The following is a 20,606-nucleotide window of genomic DNA, read 5'->3' as shown; positions in this document are numbered from 1 at the left end:
GGTATATCTCTGCATTTTTTTTTAATTTTTATTTATTTGTGATAGTCACAGAGAGAGAGAGAGAGAATGAGGCAGAGACACAGGCAGAGGGAGAAGCAGGCTCCATGCACCGGGAGCCCGACGTGGGATTCGATCCCGGGTCTCCAGGATCGCGCCCTGGGCCAAAGGCAGGCGCCAAACCACTGCGCCACCCAGGGATCCCTATCTCTGCATTTTTTAAGTTTTATTTTTGGGACTTTATCTTTAATATTTTATTGTTTTCCTCAAATAGGTATAGTAACTTTCTTGCTAAATTGAGCCTTAGACATTCAAATAAATATAATATTTAAAAAATAAAATAGCATATGAAACAAGCTATTTTATATATTTTCTTTTTTAAAAAGATTTTATTTATTAGAGAGAGAGAGAGATGAAGAGAGCGACAGAGAGAGAGAGAGAGAGAACAAGCCCGAAGAGGGGTGCAGGGAGAGGCAGACTCCCCACTTAGCAGGGAGCTCGACATGGGGCCTGACAGGGGGCTCAGTCTCAGGTCCCTGGGATTATGACCTGAACCAAAGGCAGCTGCTTAACTGAATGAGCCACCTAGGCATCCCAGTTTTACATATCTTGTTGTATATAATAATCTTACCAAATTAAGTCTCTTAACAATAACAACAACAACAAAAACGGAAACAGAACAAAAAACCCACCTAGACTCTTGGGTTTATCTAAACTAATTTTTTTAAACCAGTATTTATACCAATTATTTGATTTTCTCATTTTCTTTTGCCTCAGCTAAAACATTAAAAACACTGCTGAATAATAGTGGCAATATCAGTCATCCTTGCCTTTTTCATGATCTTGGAAGGACTTTAGCATTTTCCCCGTTTAGTATGATTTTGCTATTTGTTTTTTAGCATATTTAAAAGTTATCATTTATTTAGATTTTTTTTTGGCTGCTTAAAATCCACCATGGTGGGATTTTTTGCACCATGGAAATCAGCAAGCACTACAAATAGTAGCTTTTTTTTGAGAGCCAATTATTAAATGTTTACCAGCACACTATTGTCTATGAGAGTAACCCCTTTCTGTTGTCAGTATTGTGTTTTTTGTTCTGTTTTGCTTTCTTTTTCCACAGTCAGGATTTTCAAAGAACCTGCTCTTGATTTTAATTATCCTTTGTATGATAGTTTCATTTTGATTTTATTAATTTCAGCTTTTTACGAATGAAATCCTCTCTTCTGATTTATTTTAGTTTATTTCATTGTCCTTTTCAAGTTTCTCTTAAGTTGAAAAACTAAATCATTTATTTTCAATATTTATACATTTTCCTAAGTAGAGCTTTAAGTGTATCCTGTATGTTTTTTTATTAAGTGTGTTTTTTAAATTTTAAAATTAAGAATTTCTGTTTTGATTTCCTCTTTGATTATAAAATCGTGTAGGGGTGTGTATCTTAAATTCCAAGTGATTAAAGATTTAGGGGTTTATATTTTTTTATTTTCTTCTTATTTCACAGGATTCTGATCAGAGAAGGTAGCCTATAAAATCTCTACTTTTTAAAATATCTGTATTATGTTGTTCTTTGTGGCTAAGTACATGATAAGTGGTCAATGTTCCATGAACAGAAGATAAAAGGTTTATTTTCTATAGGATACAAAGTTCTAGACATAACTAATACATTATTTTATTGATAGTTTTTTTAAAGATTTTATTTACTTATTCATGAGAGACACAGAGAAAGAGACAGAGACATAGGCAGAGGGAGAAGTAGGCTTCCTGCGGGGAGCCTGATGTGGAACTCGATCCCAGGACCCCAGGATAACGACCTGAGCCAAAGACAGATGCTCAACCACTAAGCCACTCGGGTGCTGGATAGTTGTTTTTTTTTTTAAACCCTCTATATCCTTGCTTATTTTTTGGTGTGAAACCTACTTCATCTGTTGATTTCACACTATATTTCTTTTGTCTTATCATTTATCTATTTTTAAGAATATTTGTTTCCTAGAAGTACAACTGACAGTTTAAAGAAAAGCACATTTTTAAAGTTACTAATACATGTTGTCAACAATCTCTCTTCACTAAGGCAATTTATACTCCCACCAGAAATGTACAAGGGAGCAGATGGGGCTTTCCTAAGTTTTCCTCTACCATGCTGTTGCAGAATGCTGCTGAATTCAGTTACCTACATTTGCCTTTTTTTGTCTTCTAGGAAAAATTCTTGGATGCCAGGCAGGAACTCCCATTGGATTAGGTTTAGAGTCAACAAAACTGATGGGTGTCATCCAGTAGGCCTTGTGTCCCTATAGCAAATAAAACCATGAGTGTTTAGGGCTCGGGATGCCTCAGTACAGAAAGAGATCAGATAAATCAGTGGTTTTGATTAAGCAGTTAAATATATCCATGTTGGTCTTAAGCTCCTTCTACAGTTCTTGCTGTCCCCACCTCTGAATCCTCAAGATTCTCACTGTCTTTGTCTTGTCTAATAACTGACTTTTTCTTCTAATATTTTCTTCAAAATTTGTTTTCTGAGACAGTGAAATTCCTAATGCTTCATGAATGAAGGAAAAGTACTGTACAGGGTAGCGTGGGGGGCTCAGCCCCTGAAGGGGCTTAGCGCCACCTTTGGCCCGGGCCGTGATCCTGGGGACCAGGGATTGAGTCCTGCATCCGGCTCCCTGCATGGAGCCTGCTTCTCCCTCTGCCTGTGTCTCTGCCTCTCTCTCTCTCTCTCTCTCTCATGAATATTTAAATAAAATCTTTTTTTTAAAGTGCTGTACAGAGATCTGCATTTTCACAAAGGACATATATTATTGAAGGTAGAGTTTTAAGGGTCAATAATTAGAGTGGAGGCAGTACAGGGTACTAATGGAGTCTTCTTTTTTCCCCACTGTATAACAGCAGTATTTATTCTTTAGAAATATGCAAGGCCTTTGAAAACTCAGTATTACATTCCTCTTCATAAAGTATCTGAGTCAAACAAGTCAACTGTAAAAGCACATTTTTAAATATAATTCAAAAAATTTAAATATGAAACAAGCATTAGATGAAGGAATTATTTATTCATTGTGAGTATCCAACAAAATATTCCTTTATTTTTGAGATGCAAACAGAAGTACTTAGGGATGAAATGATATACAGTGCTTTGGATTTGCTGTAAAATATCCCAGCAAGAAAAGGTGGTGGGGGGTAAAAGTCGTTTCATCATATTCTGTAGTTTTAAATATGCTTAGAAAATTTCATAATAAAAGATGTTTAAAATGGTAACAACAGCATCACTGCAGCCAGTAAAACGATGCTAAAAAGTATATAAAGAAAACTTTTTTCGGGGGTGGGGCAAGATGGCGGAGGAGTAGGGTCCCCAAGTCACCTGTCCCCACCAACTTACCTAGATACCTTTCAAATCATCCTGAAAACCTACAAATAAAATGTGAGATTTAAAGAGAGAACAGCTGGAATGCTACAGGGAGAAGAGTTTGCACTTCTAACAAGTACAACTCGTTTTTAGCCACTCTGCACTGAGCAAAATGACTAGAAAGAACTCACCACAAAAGAAAGAATCAGAAACAGTACTCTGCCACAGAGTTACAGAATTTGGATTACAATTTGATGTCATAAATCCAATTCAGAAGCACAATTACAAAGCTACTGGTGGCTCTGGAAAAAGCATAAAGGATTCAAGAGGCTTCATGACTGCAGAATTTAGACCTAATCAGGCTGAAATTAAAAATCAATTAAATGAGATGTAATCCAAACTGGAGGTCCTAATGACAAGGGTTAATGAGGTAGAGGAAAGAGTGAGTGACATAGAAGACAAGTTGATGGCAAGGAAGGAAGTTGAAGGAAAAAGATAAAAACAAAAGACCACGAGGAAAGGTTAAGGAAATAAATGACAGCCTCAGGAGGAAAAATCTACGTATAATTAGGGTTCCGTAGGGTGCTGAAAGGGACAGAGGACCAGAAAGCAAATTTGAACAATTCATAGCTGAGAACTTCCCTCATTTGGGGAGGGAAGCAGGCATTCAGATCCAGAAGAGAGAGAGGTTCCCCCCTAAAATCAATAAAAACTGTTCAACACCCCGGCATTTAATAGTTAAGTTTGCAAATTCCAAAGATAAGGAGAAAATCCTTAAAGCAGCAAGAGACAAGAGATCCCTAACTTATATGGGGAGAATTATTAGATTAACTGCAGACTTCTCCACAGAGACCTGGCAGGCCAGATAGGGCTGGAAGGATATGTTCAGGGTCCTAAATGAGAAGACCATGCAGCCAAGAATACTTTATCCAGCAAGGCTCTCATTCAGAATAGAAGGAGAGATAAAGAGCTTCCAAGATAGGCAGAAACTGAAAGAATATGTGACCACCAAACAAGTTCTGCAAGAAACATTAAGGGGGACTCTGTAAAAGAAAGAGGAAGTCCAAAGAAATAATCCACAAATACAGGGACTGAATAGGTATTATGATGACACTAAATTCATACCTTTCAATAGTAACTCTGAATGTGAATGGGCTTAATGATCCCATTAAAAGACGGAGGGTTTCAGACTGGATAAAAAAGCAAGACCCATCTATTTGCTGTGTACAAGAGACTCATTTTAGACCTAAGGACACCTCCAGCCTGAAAATGAAAGGGTGAAGAACCATTTACCATTCCAATGGTCCTCAAAAGAAAGCAGGGGTGGCAATCCTCATATCAGATAAATTAAAGTTTATCCCAAAGACTGTAGTAAGAGATGAAGAGGGATGCTGTATCATACTTTAAGGATCTATCCAACAAGAGGACCTAACAATCATGAATATTTATGCCTCTAATGTGGGAGCTGCCAAGTATATCAATCAATTAATAACCAAAGTAAAGACATACTTAGATAATAATACACTAATACTGGGAGACTTCAACATGGCACTTTCTGCAAACAACAGATCTTCTAAGCACAACATCTCCAAAGAAACAAGAGCTTTAAATGATACACTGGACCAAATGGATTTCACAGATATTTATAGAACTTTACATCCAAATGCAACTGAATACACATTCTTCTCAAGTGCACATGGAACTTTCTCCAGAATAGACCACATACTGGGTCACAAATCAGGTCTCAACCGATACCAAAAGATTAGGATTGTACCCTGTGTATTTTCAGACCAAAATGTTTTGAAGCTTGAACTCAATCACAAGCAGAAATTTGGAAGAAACTCAAACACATGGAGGTGAAAGAGTGTCCTGCTAAAAGATGAAAGAGTCAACCAGGAAATTAGAGAAGAATTAAAAAGGTTCATGGAAACTAATGAGAAGGAAGATACAACCATTCAAAATCCTTGGGATGCCCCAAAAGTGGTTCTAAGAGGGAAATACATCACAATACAAGCCTCCCTCAAAAAACTGGGAAAAACTCAAATACACAAGCTAACCTTGCACCTAAAGGAACTGGAGAAAGAACAGCAACTAAAACCTACACCAAGCAGAAGAAGAGTTAATAAAGATTTGAGCAGAACTCAATGAAATAGAGGCCAGAAGAACTGTGGAACAGATCAATAAAACCAGGAGTTGGTTCTTTGAAAGAATTAGTAAGATAGATAAACCATTAGCCAGCCTTATTAAAAACAAAAGATAAAAGACTCAATAAAATCACAAATGAAAAAGGAGAGATCACCACCAATACCAAGGAAATACAAACAATTTTAAAAATATATGAGCAGCTATACGCCAATAAATTAGGCAATCTAGAAGAAATGGACACATTTCCGGAATACCATAAACTACCAAAACTGGAACAGGAAGAAATAGAAAGCCTGAACAGGCCAATATCCAGGGAGGATATTGAAGCAGTCATCAAAAACCTCCCATGACACAAAAGTCCAGGGCCAGATGGCTTCCCAGGGGAATTCTATCAAACGTTTAAAGAAGAAACAATACCTATTCTACTAAAGCTGCTCTGAAAGATAGAAAGGGATGGAATACTTCCAAACTCGTTTTATGAGGCCAGCATCACCTTAATTCCAAAACCAAAGACCCTACCAAAAAGGAGAATTATAGACCAATAACCCTGATGAACACAGATGCAAAAATTCTCAACAAGATACAAGCCAATAGGATCCAACAGTACATTAAGAAGATTATTCACCATGACCAAGTGGGACTTATCCCTGGGATGCTTGGAAGGCTGGTTCAACACTCATAAAGCAATCAACGTGATAGATCATATGAACAAGAGAAAAAACAAAAACCATATGACCCTCTCAATAGATGCAGAGAAAGCATTTGTCAAAATACAGCATCCATTCCTGATCAAAACTCTTCAGAGTGTAGGGATAGAGGGAACATTCCTCAGCATCTTAAAAGCCATCTACAAAAAGCCCACAGCAAATATCATTCTCAATGGGGAAGCACTGGGAGCCTTTCCCCTAAGATCAGGAACAAGACAGGGATGTCCACTCTCACCACTGCTATTCAACATAGTACTGGAAGTCCTAGCCTCAGCAATCAGACAACAAAAAGACATTAAAGGCATTCAAATTGGCAAAGAAGAAGTCAAACACTCCCTCTTCGCCGATGACATGATACTCTACATAGAAAACCCAAAAGCCTCCACCCTAAGATTGCTTGAACTCATACAGCAATTTGGCAGTGTGGCAGGATACAAAATCAATGCCCAGAAATCAGTGGCAGTTCTATACACTAACAGTAATACTGAAGAAAGAGAAATTAAGGAGTCAATCCCATTTACAATTGCACCCAAAAGCATAAGATACCTAGGAATAAACCTAACCAAAGAGGTAAAGGATCTATGCCCTAAAAACTACGGACCCTTTCTGAAAGAAATTGAGGAAGACACAAAGAGATGGAAAAATATTCCAGCTCATGAATTGGAAGAATTAATATTGTGAAAATGCCAATGCTACCCAGGATAATTTACACATTTATTGCAATCCCTTTCAAAATACCATGGACTTTCTTCAGAGAGTTAGAATAAATCATCTTAAGATTTGTGTGGAATCAGAAAAGACCCCGAATAGCCAGGGGAATATTGAAAAAGAAAACCAGAGCCGGGGGCATCACAATGTCAGATTTCAAGTTGTACTACAAAGCTGTGATCATCAAGACAGTATGGTACTGGCACAAAAACAGACACCTAGATCAATGCAACAGAATAGAGAACCCAGAAATGGGTCCTCAACTCTACGGTCAACTAATATTTGACAAAGTAGGAAAGACTATCCACTGGAAAAAGGACAGTCTCTTCAATAAATAGTGCTGGGAAAATTGGACAGCCACGTGCAGAAGAATGAAACTAGACCATTCTCTTACACCATACACAAAGATAAACTCAAAATGGATGAAAGATCTAAATGTGAGACAAGAATCCCTCAAAATCCTAGAGGAGAACACAGGCAACACCCTTTTTGAACTTGGCCATAGCAACTTCTTGCAAGATACATCTATGAAGCCAAGGGAAACAAAAGCAAAAATGAATTATTGGGACTTCATCAAGATAAGAAGCTTTTGCACAGCAAAGGATACAGTCAACAAAACTCAAAGACAACCTACAGAATGGGAGAAGATATTTGCAAATGACATATCAGATAAAGGGTTAGTATCCAAGATCTATAAATAACTTATTAAACTCAACATCCAAGAAACAAACAATCCAATCATGAAATGGGCCAAAGACATGAACAGAAATTTCACAGAGGAAGACATAGACATGGCCAACAAGCATATGATAAAATGCTCTGCATCACTTGCCATCAGGGAAATACAAATCAAAACCACAATGAAATACCACCTCACACCAGTGAGAATGGGGAAAATTAACAAGACAGGAAACAACAAATGTTGGAGAGGATGTGGAGAAAGGGGAACCCTCTTGTACTGTTGGTGGGAATGTGAACTGGTGCAGCCACTCTGGAAAACTGTGTGGAGCTTCCTCAAAGAGTTAAAAATAGAACTACCCTACAACTCAGCAATTGCACTGTTGGGGATTTACCCCAAACATACAGATGCAGTGAAACGGCAGGACACCTGCACCCCAATGTTTATAACAGCAATCTCCACAATAGCCAAACTGTCTAAGGAGCCTCGGTTTCCATCGACAGATGAATGGATAAAGAAGATGTGGTTTATGTATACAATGGAATATTACTCAGCTATTAGAAACAACAAATACCCACCATTTGCTTCAATGTGGATGGAACTGAAGGGTATTATGCTGAGTAAAGTAAGTTAATCGGAGAAGGCCAAACATTATATGGTCTCATTCATTTGGGGAATATAAAAAACAGTGAAAGAGAATAAAGGGGAAAGGAGATAAAATGAGTGTGAAATATCATTGAGGGTGACAGAACATGAGAAACCCCTAACTCTGGGAAACGAACAAGTAGTGGAAAGGGAGGTGGGTGGAGGGATGGGGTGACTGGATGACGGGCACTGAGGGGGGTACTTGATGGGATGAGCACTGGGTGTTATGTTGGCAAATCGAACTCCAATAAAAAAAATAGAAAAAAAAGGAAACATTTTTCAGTTTTCCCTACACTCTGCATCCAATTGTTCTTTGGCCTGGCCTATTTTTTGTCTACCATATCCCTCTCTCATAAAGTCACATTGTTTGCATCTCCTTGGTGAGGATAATGTGATGCCAGGCAAAGAACCAGTTGTGTGAACTAAACCACATTACCGTCCAAAGGCAGCGCACAGGAAATTGGTTGCTTAACGCATCCTTCCTTAGAAAGTGCACTGGGGAGATCCCTGGGTGGCTCAGCGGTTTAGTGCCTGCCTTTGGCCCAGGACGGGATCCTGGATCCCGGGATTGGGTCCCGCGTCGGGCTCCTGGCATGGAGCCTGCTTCTCCCTCCTCCTGTGTCTCTGCCTCTCTCTCTATGTCTATCATAATTAAATAAATAAATCTTTTTTTTTAAAAGAAAGTGCACTGGGAATCTGGTGTTGGAGATTTGAGATCTGAACTCTATGAGATCATAAATCTGAACCCCTGCAGTATATTTATGTTCAGAACAAGGTAGTTTAAATTAGCTCACTGTTCAAGTAAGGCCAGCCCAGCCCTTTATGTTCTAGATGAGATGAAGAAGAATGATTTGTAGAATAGAAATAATTTCTGAGTAGTGACTTAAGCCTTTATATGACTTAGAAACACGTTCGTGTGTGCACACATACGCACTTATGAGTTATAAGTTCCCAAACTATCTCAATTGACCAGTAAAATATTATGGAGATTTCAGTTGTAAATAACAAATCATCAAGAGTTGAAATGCCAGCCAACATATTTTACAGTAAGATGAGTAAGTGTATGCGTAAATCGGAGCCTGAATCTCAGCTTTCCGGGAAAGAAGTATTGCGTATTTCCAGACTAGAGCAGCAAGTTGGCAAGTTGAGGTGGTGGAGGAGTGGGGATGGGCATTCATGTTACTTAACTACTACCTGTATTCTGGGTTCTGTGCTAAGACCTTTTCTTATTTGACTTTTAAAATAACCTGCCAGATAGGTAATATTGTTTCTGTTTCGCTCATTAGAAAGGTGGGCTCAGAGATGTTTATTGACTTGTTTGAAGTCACTCAGCTTCGAAGTCTCAAAGCTGGAATCCAGATTCAGGCCTGCTTGACTTTAAATCCAGAATTCTTTCCACTGCACTTTGTTACCCCTAGGAGAAAAAGGTGCTGAGAAGAAATGAAAAATTAGCACACAAAAAATCCTCAAAAAGAAAATAAAGGAAGGTGGGTTTTTTTCCCCCTCAAAAAAAAAAAAGTTATAGCAACAAAGAGAGTGATCAAAGGGCAGGCTAATTTTGATGGTTAGAATGAAACAGGGAAACCGAAGGAGCCCTGGCCTTGGGATTAGAAAACCTGGTTTGGGTTGTAACTCCCTCACTTGCTAGCTTATATGACTTTGATAATTTACTTTCACCTCTGGATCTTCACTTCCTCATTCATAAATGCAGACAGGAATGCCTGTCCTATCTATCTCTTAAGGTGGTTATTATAGAGATTAAATACAGAGATCAAATCTATTCGAAGAAAGGGTCTCTAGGCTAAACCACAACAAGTGTACAACTCTAACAACTACACAATTGCAGTTAATGGTTTCTGTGATTAACAGTAACAGTGTATTAAGCTCTTTGGTATTTCCCAGCAAGTTGAGATTCCTTGTCCTTTGCTTTCTATTTTCTCTAGAAGATGCTGGATTTCCCAAAGTGAGGAACTGAGCCCTGAGTCCTAGGTAGAAAGTAGAGACCCAAAGCAAATTGCACTCTGTGCCTGCTCATGCCCTCACCGTTTATATATAGATGAATCATGTTAAGAGAAATATCAGGGACAGATCAGTAAAGGGAAAAGAAGCCCCCAAAAGGTAGCCTACTGCCTAAGCCAGTGTGATAGTGAGACACACCGATCTACCTACTTTGTCCTAGTGGCAGTGAAGAGAGATTATGATTTATAGGCATTATATACCCAGGAATGCGCGCGCGCGCACACACACACACACACACACACACGTATATGAGCCTCAGGACTTTTCACCACAAGACAGCATCCATCAGGATAGGATCCCTGGATGAGCCAGTGTAACCTAGGGCCATCTCTGAATACTTTCATAACACCACACTTTCTGTTCATAGTTTAGACAACTTCTTTTCATCCTTCCTCATCAAAACCACAGGCAGGCTAACTAGTGGATTCCCTGCTGTGTGGAGCAGGGAGTAGATGTAGGGAGGTGCATATTCATCAGTGCATTCACACGAATTTTAATGAGCCTCCAAAGTATAGAGCTATACTCTGCTGGGAGCTGAGGGTGCAGGACATATGGGTTCCTCTCCCTCAGAGAGCACTGCAGAGGAGACTAAAATGGAATGTAATTATGGTATCATATTTGTATCCATGAGGGAATGTGTTAGATAGCTTTCTTGCTTACATACCTATTTCTTCTCAACTCCACCTAATATATTTTGGGCTCTGAGCCTGGGGGATTGTGTTAACTATGAGGGAACCCAGAGGAAAAAAAAAACAAAGAATAATAAGCTGAGGCCAGCCAAATTTCTTCCTAGCCAAGGATGCGAAATGTAATCAGTGTTGTGTTAGAAATTAGCAGTTGACCTCCCTCCTGACATCAGCCCCCTGCTCTGCAATGGAGGGAGTAGGTGATGGTCTAGCTCCTGGTAGGAAAAGAGGCCATCTTACCTTCCAAGACACAGCAAACCCTATCTAGCCAACTGCATTTGGGAATGAAGTGTAGGGTGTAAGGTGTGAGGAATGAATAAGAAAAGGGACATGGCAATCTCCGAGACAAGTGAATCATGACCCAGTATGTTCTAGAAAGCAAAAGCAGACAAAAAATGAAAAAAATAAACCAGATGATGAAACAGTGCTCAGTTGTTCTGCAGAAACACCCAGAAGATACAGTGGTTCTGGCCATAGTAGTCACAGTTGTTGTCATTATAGTAGTAGTTGTAGTAAAAACAAAACAAAACAGAAACGACTATTTGACTACCTGTCACATATCAGAAAATGAATTAAGTGCTTTATTTCTGTTATTTCATTTAATAAGCATGTGCAAAACCCTTTTAGCTAGATGCTAGTATTATCCTCATTATAGAAGGGAAAATTTGGCCCACTCGCCTAAGACCAAATAGGTGGTTGGTAAGCAGCAGAACCAAGAGGCTAATGTGAGACCCAAAGCAAATTCTTTTAATGATTTCCAATTTCAATTTTGGTTTTTGGTAGCTAAACCCCCACCCCAGGACTCCCAGGGACCTTTCCTAGAGAGCCCCTACACCCCCCCTTTCTCTCTTTTTGTCTTTCTCTCTCTGGCTATCCCCACCAAGATAACCTAAGGGCTCTCCTCAGGATCCCCTGACCCCCTTGGGGTTTTCACCATACAAACCCTTTAGCTCTAGTCTCTGTCCTGACTCATGAGGTAGTTGGGACCACTAGAGATATGTTCTCAAGACAACTTTGTTACCTAGTCATGGAGTTGGGTATTGTTTGGGGGTCACCTTTCTCACTGATACGCTCATATAGAAATCTTCAAGCCCTCATCCTGGGGCTCTTTCCTGGTTTTTCTCTATCTTCTTTCCCTACCCCCACTCTTCCACCCCACTCTACCCTTGTAGCTTGGAAGCAATATAGGCCTTTCTTGAGTTATTTTTACTCTTCCACTTGGGCCTTTCTTCTAGTGATCATCTGCCTTTTCTGAACATGGAACTAGTTTTTTGTTTTTCCCTTTTGTCATCTGAAGTCTCCTGTCTCAGAAAGGATGATTTCTTTCTCAGAACATGCCCTCCCTGACCTTAGCTGTCAGGGTGTGAATATCCCTGGGCTTCCTGTTAGAGATTCTTGGCTCTGTGTGTATACAGGGAGTATCAGGGTGCTAAAGCCATCTCCCAGAAACAAAGGTCTTGGGGAGGAATGCTTATTTCAGACTTGAGTACAAAGAAGGACTAAATGCTCCCCACAGTCTAGTTTATGACTAGAGAAGGCATAATCTTTCACTGGCTTTCCCCATTCTCTTTCCCTTGCATAATTCTGTGCTGGTGAAAGGCAGTGAAAAGCAGGTCTTGGGGAAAGGCCCTGAACTCGAAATCAGGAAGCCTGGGTTCTACCACTTGCTCTGGCACCCAGTAGTTGCATAAACTTGGACAGAGCACCCTGTATGTACCTCTGTTACACTGCCTACTGTGCTGTATTGCAATTACCTGATTACATCTGGTTTCCTTTGTTGGACTCTCAGCTTCTTGAAAGCACTGGCCATGACTATGCCACATTCATGACAGAAGCTGCAAGTCCTGACTAGTCTTTCTGACTCATTCTGTCCCCCTCTAATCCATTTTCCACTCTGCTTTGGGCATGAGCTCTTTAAAATGCAAAGCTCACATGTCAACCCCCCTACCACGGACCCTTCAGTTATTCCTCATCACCATTGAGACAAAGGTTATAAGATAAAGACCCATCATGATCTGGACCCTGCCTATGTCTCCAGCATGCCCCTTTACTCACGTGTACTTTGTACTGTGTTCATTCCACAAATATTTAAGCATATTTCTGCCTTGGGCCGGGCACTTGGAGCACAGTGTGAACATAGCCCCTGCCCTCAACTTACACTCTTCTCTGCTGACTGACTACTGCTTGTCCTTTAAGACTCACCTCAGGCATCCAGGAAGCAAGGTGAGTCCTTTAAGACTCATCTCCTCCAGGAAGCCATCACTCATGCCCTATACCTTTCTCCTTATCTCCCTAATCTGGTTCAAGTGTTTCTCCCCTGTGTACCTGGAGCGCCCCATGCATGATTCCATCATAACACTTCGAGTACCAATTTGTCTCTCCACCAGACTGTAAACTCTAAGAGTGGGAACTGTGTCTTATCCACTTTTTTATACCCAGCACATGGTGTGGTACACAATAGATATTGAGAAAGGATAATTGAATAAACAGTACCCTCTGGTGGCTAGCTGTTATAAGTACAATCTTTTTTTGCATCATTTGAAAGTGAGTAAACCACAGGCAATTACCCAAGAGAGGTCAATTTTTGTTTCTTTTAACATTGGATAAGGAACCATTTCAGAATGTGTGGTCTCCTAGGACCTAGGTTGTTCTAACATCTTTCTAAATCTTTCATAATGCATCAAATAATATGTAAATGACAGAAAAAATTACCATTTTGAGTAATTGTGTAAAAAGAAAGTGTAATGGAAATTTGTTTCATGCAATGAAGAAGTATAACCTGCTGTACAGTATTTCATTATATCTTTATTTCAGGGCCCACACACCCATATTCACTCATTCAACAAACATTCGATGAGTACCTGGAGTGTGCCATGCACTATTCTAGGTGCTGGGGATAGAGTAGTGAATGAAACAAAGTACTTAACCTTAAGCTTACGTTCTGGTTGGTGGAGATACATAATAGCAAATATATTTTTATTAGGGGTTATATGTGCTAGGGATAAAAATAAACTAGGGGAGGGTGACATCACTAAAATGGCAACCTAGGTTGCTCCTGACTTTGCTTCCCCTCACAGAAGAACAACGAACAAGACCCCACTAGAGAATCCCAGAATATGGGGGGTGAAGCTGAAGCACCCTTTTGCTCCACAGAGACCCAGACAGACTGCATTAGAAGGGTGAGAAGTGGCAACATGTTGACCATGTTGCTTCTCCTTCTGTCTAGTGCAGCACCATGCAGAGAGGTCTTCCCTGAGCCTCTAGTTCCTCCAGTGGGAAAAGAGAACCCAGTGGGGACACCCATCTCCCCCTGACATTGCGAGTCACATTGTGAGAGCCCCCATTCTGATCTTATACCATGGGGATTGTAAGGGTATCTTTGAGGCTCAACCCTCTGACTGTGATCCATACATGCAACAACTAGCATATATGGATCTTGGCTCAGATAGTAATCCCAACATCAGCTTTGCTTATCCACAGAATCAAGTTTGGAGGACACTCTAAAGCACTTTGTGGGGTGCAGATCTAGGTTTGGATCCTTAAATAAGGAGTTTTGCCAGCCCTAGAGCCCCGTTTGTCCAGGCCCAAACAAGGAGCTGAAACCCAGTCCCACATGCTGTGGAGAGTGTTTTCCAGCCCCATCTGGCCAGAAGGGCTGGTGACAATGCCTGGAAGCAGTGAAGCCCAGTTACAATTGAACAGAGAGGCCAGCAGGCAGAGCTGATCACCCCGAGGGCCAAGCTAGTCCTGGACACGAGATATTCTGTATATATATATAGGCAGAGGGGTTAATTCATAGCTAAGGCTGAGGGTAACTCCTGGCTCATCTCAACTGGAGAGACTGGGAAATTGAGAGTGACCTGGAGCAGCCTCTCCCACTCTTTCCCAGGCAAGGGAGCTGAGACAGCTCCACCCACCATGAAGAGTGTCTTCTGGCTCTTTCTAACCAGAAGGGCTGGACACAATACCTGAAAGCTGTGTAATCCAGTGGCACTCAAGCTGAAAGGCAAGTGGGCAGAACTGGTCATTTCCAGAATAAAGCCAGTGGCCCTATTTAGTCAGAGAACTTGGGGTGTGGGTTGGCTTGAGTTAAGACAACAAAGAGCTTTACTGGCTTTAGAACTGCTTCTCCTGCTGTGCCCAGTGAGGGAATCTAATTCATAGCTCTGCTCATCATTGAATAAAACCTTCAGATTGTCTGACCAGGGAACCTGATCAGAGGACATGGGAAGCTGTATAGTCCATTCAACAGCCCTGAGTGTAGTGGCACTTAAATAGAGAGCACAGCTGGTTGGTTCCCTCTTCTGCAGAGCAAAACCAGGGGCCTCACCTGACAAGTGAATCCAGTGCACGTTCAGGCCTGATTCTGTCCCCCCAACAATAAGCTGTGCAGACCCTGGGCCCTGACCTGCTTCCTTGTCAAGGCAAGAAAGCTAATTGATATTCACTAGCCATTAGTGAATAATGCCCAGACCCAGCCATCTAGTAATTCTGACCAGATAATCAAGGCAACAGTGGAGCCTATCCCTCAGCCTCACTTGGGTAGGGAACCAAGCTAGCAGTTCTATCCAACTGTTCCCAGCCAGTGGCAAACCCTCCATTCCTGTCCTCAGAGCCCCAACTATTGCTTCATCCAAAAATAGACCATAACAGTAATCCCCTCTGTCCAAGGACATTGCCAGCAGATGCTCAGAAAACCCAAACTGAGCTGACTAGTGAAGAACTATCTCTGCCAAAGCAAATCTGTGAAATTTGGAAGAGGAGCTCAATTACTTAAATGTACAGATATAAATGTAAAGAATCAAGGATCATTAAAAAGTAGGGAAACATGATACTACCAAAGGAAACTAATAAAGCACTAATTACTGACCCTAAAAGTGAAGATCCAAGAACTGTCAGACAATGCATTTGGAATAATCCTATTAAGGAAGTTTAGTGAACAACTACAAGGAAACACAGACAACTAAGTGAAATTAGGATAACAGTGCATGAACAAAATGAGAATTTTGTTGAAGAAATAGCAACCATCAAAAAAAAGACAAACAGAAATGTTAGAGTTGAAAAATACCATAACTGAACTTAAGAATCCAATAGAGAAGAGCGCCTTGGTGGCTCAATTGGTTGTCTGCCTTTGGCTCAAGTCATGATCCTGGGGTCCTGGGATGGAGCCCAGCATCAGGCATAATGCTCTATGGGGACTCTGATTTTCCCTCTCCCTCTGCCTGCCACTCTCCCTGCTTGTGCTCTCTCTGTCAAATAGATAAATAAAATCTTTAAAAAAATAATAGAGAGTTTTAAAAGTAGGCTTGACTATGTAGAAGAAAGAATCAGTGATGTGGAGGATGGGACATTGTAAATTACCCAGTCAGAGCAGAGGGGAAAAAAAGCATGAAAAAGTGAGGAAAGTCTTTGGGAATTATGGGACAAAATGTAAAGAAACAATAGTCACATTATGGTGAATTATGGGACAATATGAAAAGAAACAACATTCACAATATGGGAATTCCAGAAGGAGAAAAGGAAGAAAGTAGATTTAAAGTGATAATGGTTGAAAATGTCCCAAACCGGGGGAGAGAAATGGACATCCAGATCTATGAGTTCCAAAAGATCCAAAATAGGTTGAATACAAATAGGATTACAATAAGACAAATGATTAAATTGTCAAAAGTCAAAAGAAAGAATTTTAAAAGCAATGAGAGAAAAAAGAGACACTATGTACAAGGGAACCTGAGTAAGATTGGTGTATTTCTCAACAGAAACTTTTCAGGCCAGAGGAGAATGGAATGACATATTCAAAATATTGGAAAAAATAACTCTCAGGGGTACCTGGGTGGCTCAGTGGCTGAGTGTCTGCCTTTGGCTCAGGTTGTGATCCTGGGGTCCTGGGATCGAGTCCCACATTGGGCTCCCCACAGGGAGCCTGCTTCTCCCTCTGCCTATTTCTCTGCCTCTCTCTTTCTGTGTCTCTCATGAATAAATAAATAAAATTTAAAAAACAACTCTCAACCAAGAATCCCATTCCCAGCAAATCTGTTCTTCAGAAACAAAGAAGGGATAAAGATTTTTCTGAAACAAACAAAAGTGAGGGAGTTCATTACCATCAGACCTTTACAGGAAATGCTAACGGGAGTTATTTGACTAGAAGTAAAACTATGCTAACATCATAAAAACATAAAAAGTTAGCATAAATCTCACTGTTAATGGTAGATATATCATCATATTTAGAATCTGTAATATGGTAATAGGTAATAGTCATGTGTAATTGTGGTATAAAATAGTGGTGTATAATGATACTTACATAAGACCTACATACTTACATATGTACAATACTTACATAATAGTGGTGTGTAATAATACTTATAACCCTAGTTTAAAAGTTAAAAAAGAACACAGTAAGAATAACCATAACTATAATAATCTGTTATTAGTTATATAATATTAAAAACATGTAAATTGTAACAATAGTAACCGAAAATGTGAGGGGAGAAGTAAAAGTGTAAAGTTTACAAATTTTATTCAAGTTAAGATTTTATCAGTTTAAGATAAAGTATTATAAATTTAATATATTTTATATTTGCCTCATGTTAACCACAAGGGAAAAAACCCTGTAGTAATTACACAGAAGAACACTATAAAGAAGTCAAAGCATTTTAATACCAAAAGACATCAAAACACACAAAAAGACAGCAGAATAAGAAACAAAGAAAAGGGGCTCTGTGAAACAACCAGAAAATATTTTTTAAAAATGGCAATAGTAAGTCCTTGCCTATCAATAATTAATTGAAATATAAATGGATTAAATTATTCAGTTAAAAGACAAAAATCGTCTGAATGGATAAAAAAAAATTAAAAAACATGATGTCTATAAGAGACTCACTTTAGCCTTAAAGACACATAGACTGAGAGTGAAGGGATGGAAAAAGACATCTCAAAAAAAAAAAAAAAAAGGTAAATGCAGCTGTAATTATATCAGACAATATAGACTTTAAAAATGGTAGGGGATCCCTGGGTGGCGCAGCGGTTTGACGCCTGCCTTTGGCCCAGGGCGCGATCCTGGAGACCCGGGATCGAGTCCCACGTCAGGCTCCCAGTGCATGGAGCCTGCTTCTCCCTCTGCCTGCGTCTCTGCCTCTCTCTCTCTCCTTTGTGCATTCTCATGAATAAATAAATAAAAATCTTTAAAAAAATAAAAAAATAAAAATGGTAGAAAGAGACAAAGAAGGTCATTATATAAACATAAAGGGATCAACATATCAAGAAGATATAACATTTGTAAATGTTTATGTGCCCAGCATTGGAGCATAAATATATAAAGCAAAAACTAACAGAGCTAAAAGGAGAAATGAATAGTAATACAATAATAGCTGGGAACTCTAATACTTTTAACAATGGATAGATCATTTAGACAGAGAATCAATAAAGAAACAGCAGATTTGAACAACATTATAGAACAAATGGGCCTGATAGACATATACAGAACATTCTATCCACAGCAACAGAATATACATTCTTCTCAAGTGCACATGGAACATTTTTTACCTAGGCCATATGTTAGCCCACAAAACAAGTCTTAGAAAATTCAAGAAGATTGAAACCATACCAGGTATCTTCTCTAACCATGATGACATGAAGCTAAAAATCAACAAAAAGAGGGAAACTGGAAAATTCATAAGCACATGGAAATTAAACAATGCTCTCCTGAACAACCAATGGATCAAAGAAGAAATTAAAGGGGGAAATAAAAAGTTCCTTGAGACAAACAAAAATGGAAATAAAACACACCAAAATGTATAGGATGCAATAACAACAGTTCTAAGAGGGAAGTTCATAGCACTACATGTCTACATTTAAGAAGCAAGAAAGATTCCAAATAAAGTATCTGACTCTACACCTTAAAGAACGAACAATGTTCTTTTTTAACAATGAAAAAAATAGAACAATCCAAGCCCAAAGTTAGCAGAAGAAAGGAAATAATAAAGACTGGGGCAGAAATCAATGAAATGGAGAACAGAAAGACAATAGAACATTGTCTTAATGTTAATAGAAAATATCAACCAAACTAAGCATTTGTTCTTTGAAAGGATAAACAAATTTACAAATCTTTAGCTAGAGTAACCAAGGAAAAAAGAGAAAGGACCCAAATCAACAAAATTACAAATGAAAAAGAAGACATTACAACAGGAATTTGAAGGATCCTAAGAGCCTACTGTGAACAACTATATGTCAACAAACTGGACAACCTAGAAGAGATGAAGAAAACTTTGGAACCATACAATTTACCAAGACTCAATCAGGAAGAAATCTGAATAGACCAGTTACTAGTAAGGCAATTGAATAAATAATTTAAAATCTCCTAACACACACAAAAAAACCCTCAGGACCAAATGGCTTTACTGGTGAATTTTACTAAATATTTAAAGAAGAGTTAGGGGATCGCTGGGTGGCACAGCGGTTTGGCGCCTGCCTTTGGCCCAGGGCGCGATCCTGGAGACCCGGGATCGAATCCCACGTCGGGCTCCCGGTGCATGGAGCCTGCTTCTCCCTCTGCCTGTGTCTCTGCCTCTCTCTCTCTCTCTCTCTCTGTGTGTGTGTGACTATCATAAATAAATAAAAATTAAAAAAAAAATAAAGAAGAGTTAATGCTTATTCTCAAACTATTGTAAAAATTTCAAGAGGAGGGAACACCTCCAAACTCATTTTATAAGGCCAGTATTATCCTTATACCAAAACTAGAAAAGAAAACTACAGGTCAATATCTCTGATGAATATAGATGTAAAAATTCCCAATAAAGTACTAGCAAACCAAACTCAAGAGCACATTAAAATGATCATGCACCATGATCAAGTGGGATTTACCCCTGGGATATAAGGATAGTTCAACATTTGCAAATCAGTCTGTGTGATATATCACATTAATAGAATGAAAGAAAAGAAAAGAATTACACGATCATCTCAATATATGCAGAAAAAGCATTTGACAAAATTCAACATCCATTCATGATAAAAAAATTCTTAACAAATGAGGCATAGAAGGAACATATCTCAACATAATAAAGGGTATATATGACAAGACCACAGCTAACATCATATCCAGTGATGAATATTTGAAAGCTTTTCCTTTAAGATCAGGACCAAGACAAGGGTGCCACTCTCAGCACGCCTATGCAACATAGTACTAGAAGTCCTAGCTAGAGCAATCAGGCAAGAAACAGAAAAGGTATCAGAATTGGAAAGGAAGCAAAATTGTCTGTATTTGCAGATGACATGAGTTTATGTATAGAAAATCCTAAGTCTTAACCAAAAAACTGTTAGATCTAATTAATAAATTCAGTAAAGTTGCAGGATATAAAATTAACATGAATATTAGTATTTCTATACATTAACAATGATTTTTCTTTCTTTTTTAAAAAATATGGAACACTTCACGAATTTGCGTGTCATCCTTGCACAAGGGCCATGCTAATCTTCTCTGTATCATTCCAATTTTAGTATATGTGCTGCCGAAGTGAGCACAACAATGAATTTTCTAAAAGAGAAATAAATTGATGCCATTTATAATAGCATCAAAAATAATACTTATTGGGCAGCCCCGGTGGCGCAGTGGTTTAGCACCACCTGCAGCCAGGGGTGTGATCCTGGAGACCCAGGATTGAGGCCCACTTCGGGCTCCCAGCGTGGAGCCTGCT

The 20,606-nt window shown here is 39.3% G+C and overlaps 1 protein-coding gene and 1 non-coding gene across 8 annotated transcripts in view; one reads left to right on the top strand and one right to left on the bottom strand.

Moving 5' to 3' along the window:
* MID2 (midline 2) overlaps nucleotides 1-20,606 on the top strand; it is a 201,053-nt gene that overhangs the window by 133,469 nt on the left and 46,978 nt on the right. The gene's annotated exons all lie outside the window — the stretch shown is intronic.
* On the bottom strand, nucleotides 20,327-20,433 carry LOC144309224 (U6 spliceosomal RNA). The gene has a single exon (XR_013375286.1). It is a non-coding gene; the product is annotated as a U6 spliceosomal RNA (small nuclear RNA).

The sequence above is a fragment of the Canis aureus genome, chromosome X, assembly GCF_053574225.1.
Source record: "Canis aureus isolate CA01 chromosome X, VMU_Caureus_v.1.0, whole genome shotgun sequence".
Classification (NCBI taxonomy): domain Eukaryota; kingdom Metazoa; phylum Chordata; class Mammalia; order Carnivora; family Canidae; genus Canis; species Canis aureus.
Note: the sequence above shows the minus strand (reverse complement) of the source record. Positions and strands in the feature narration are given on the sequence as shown.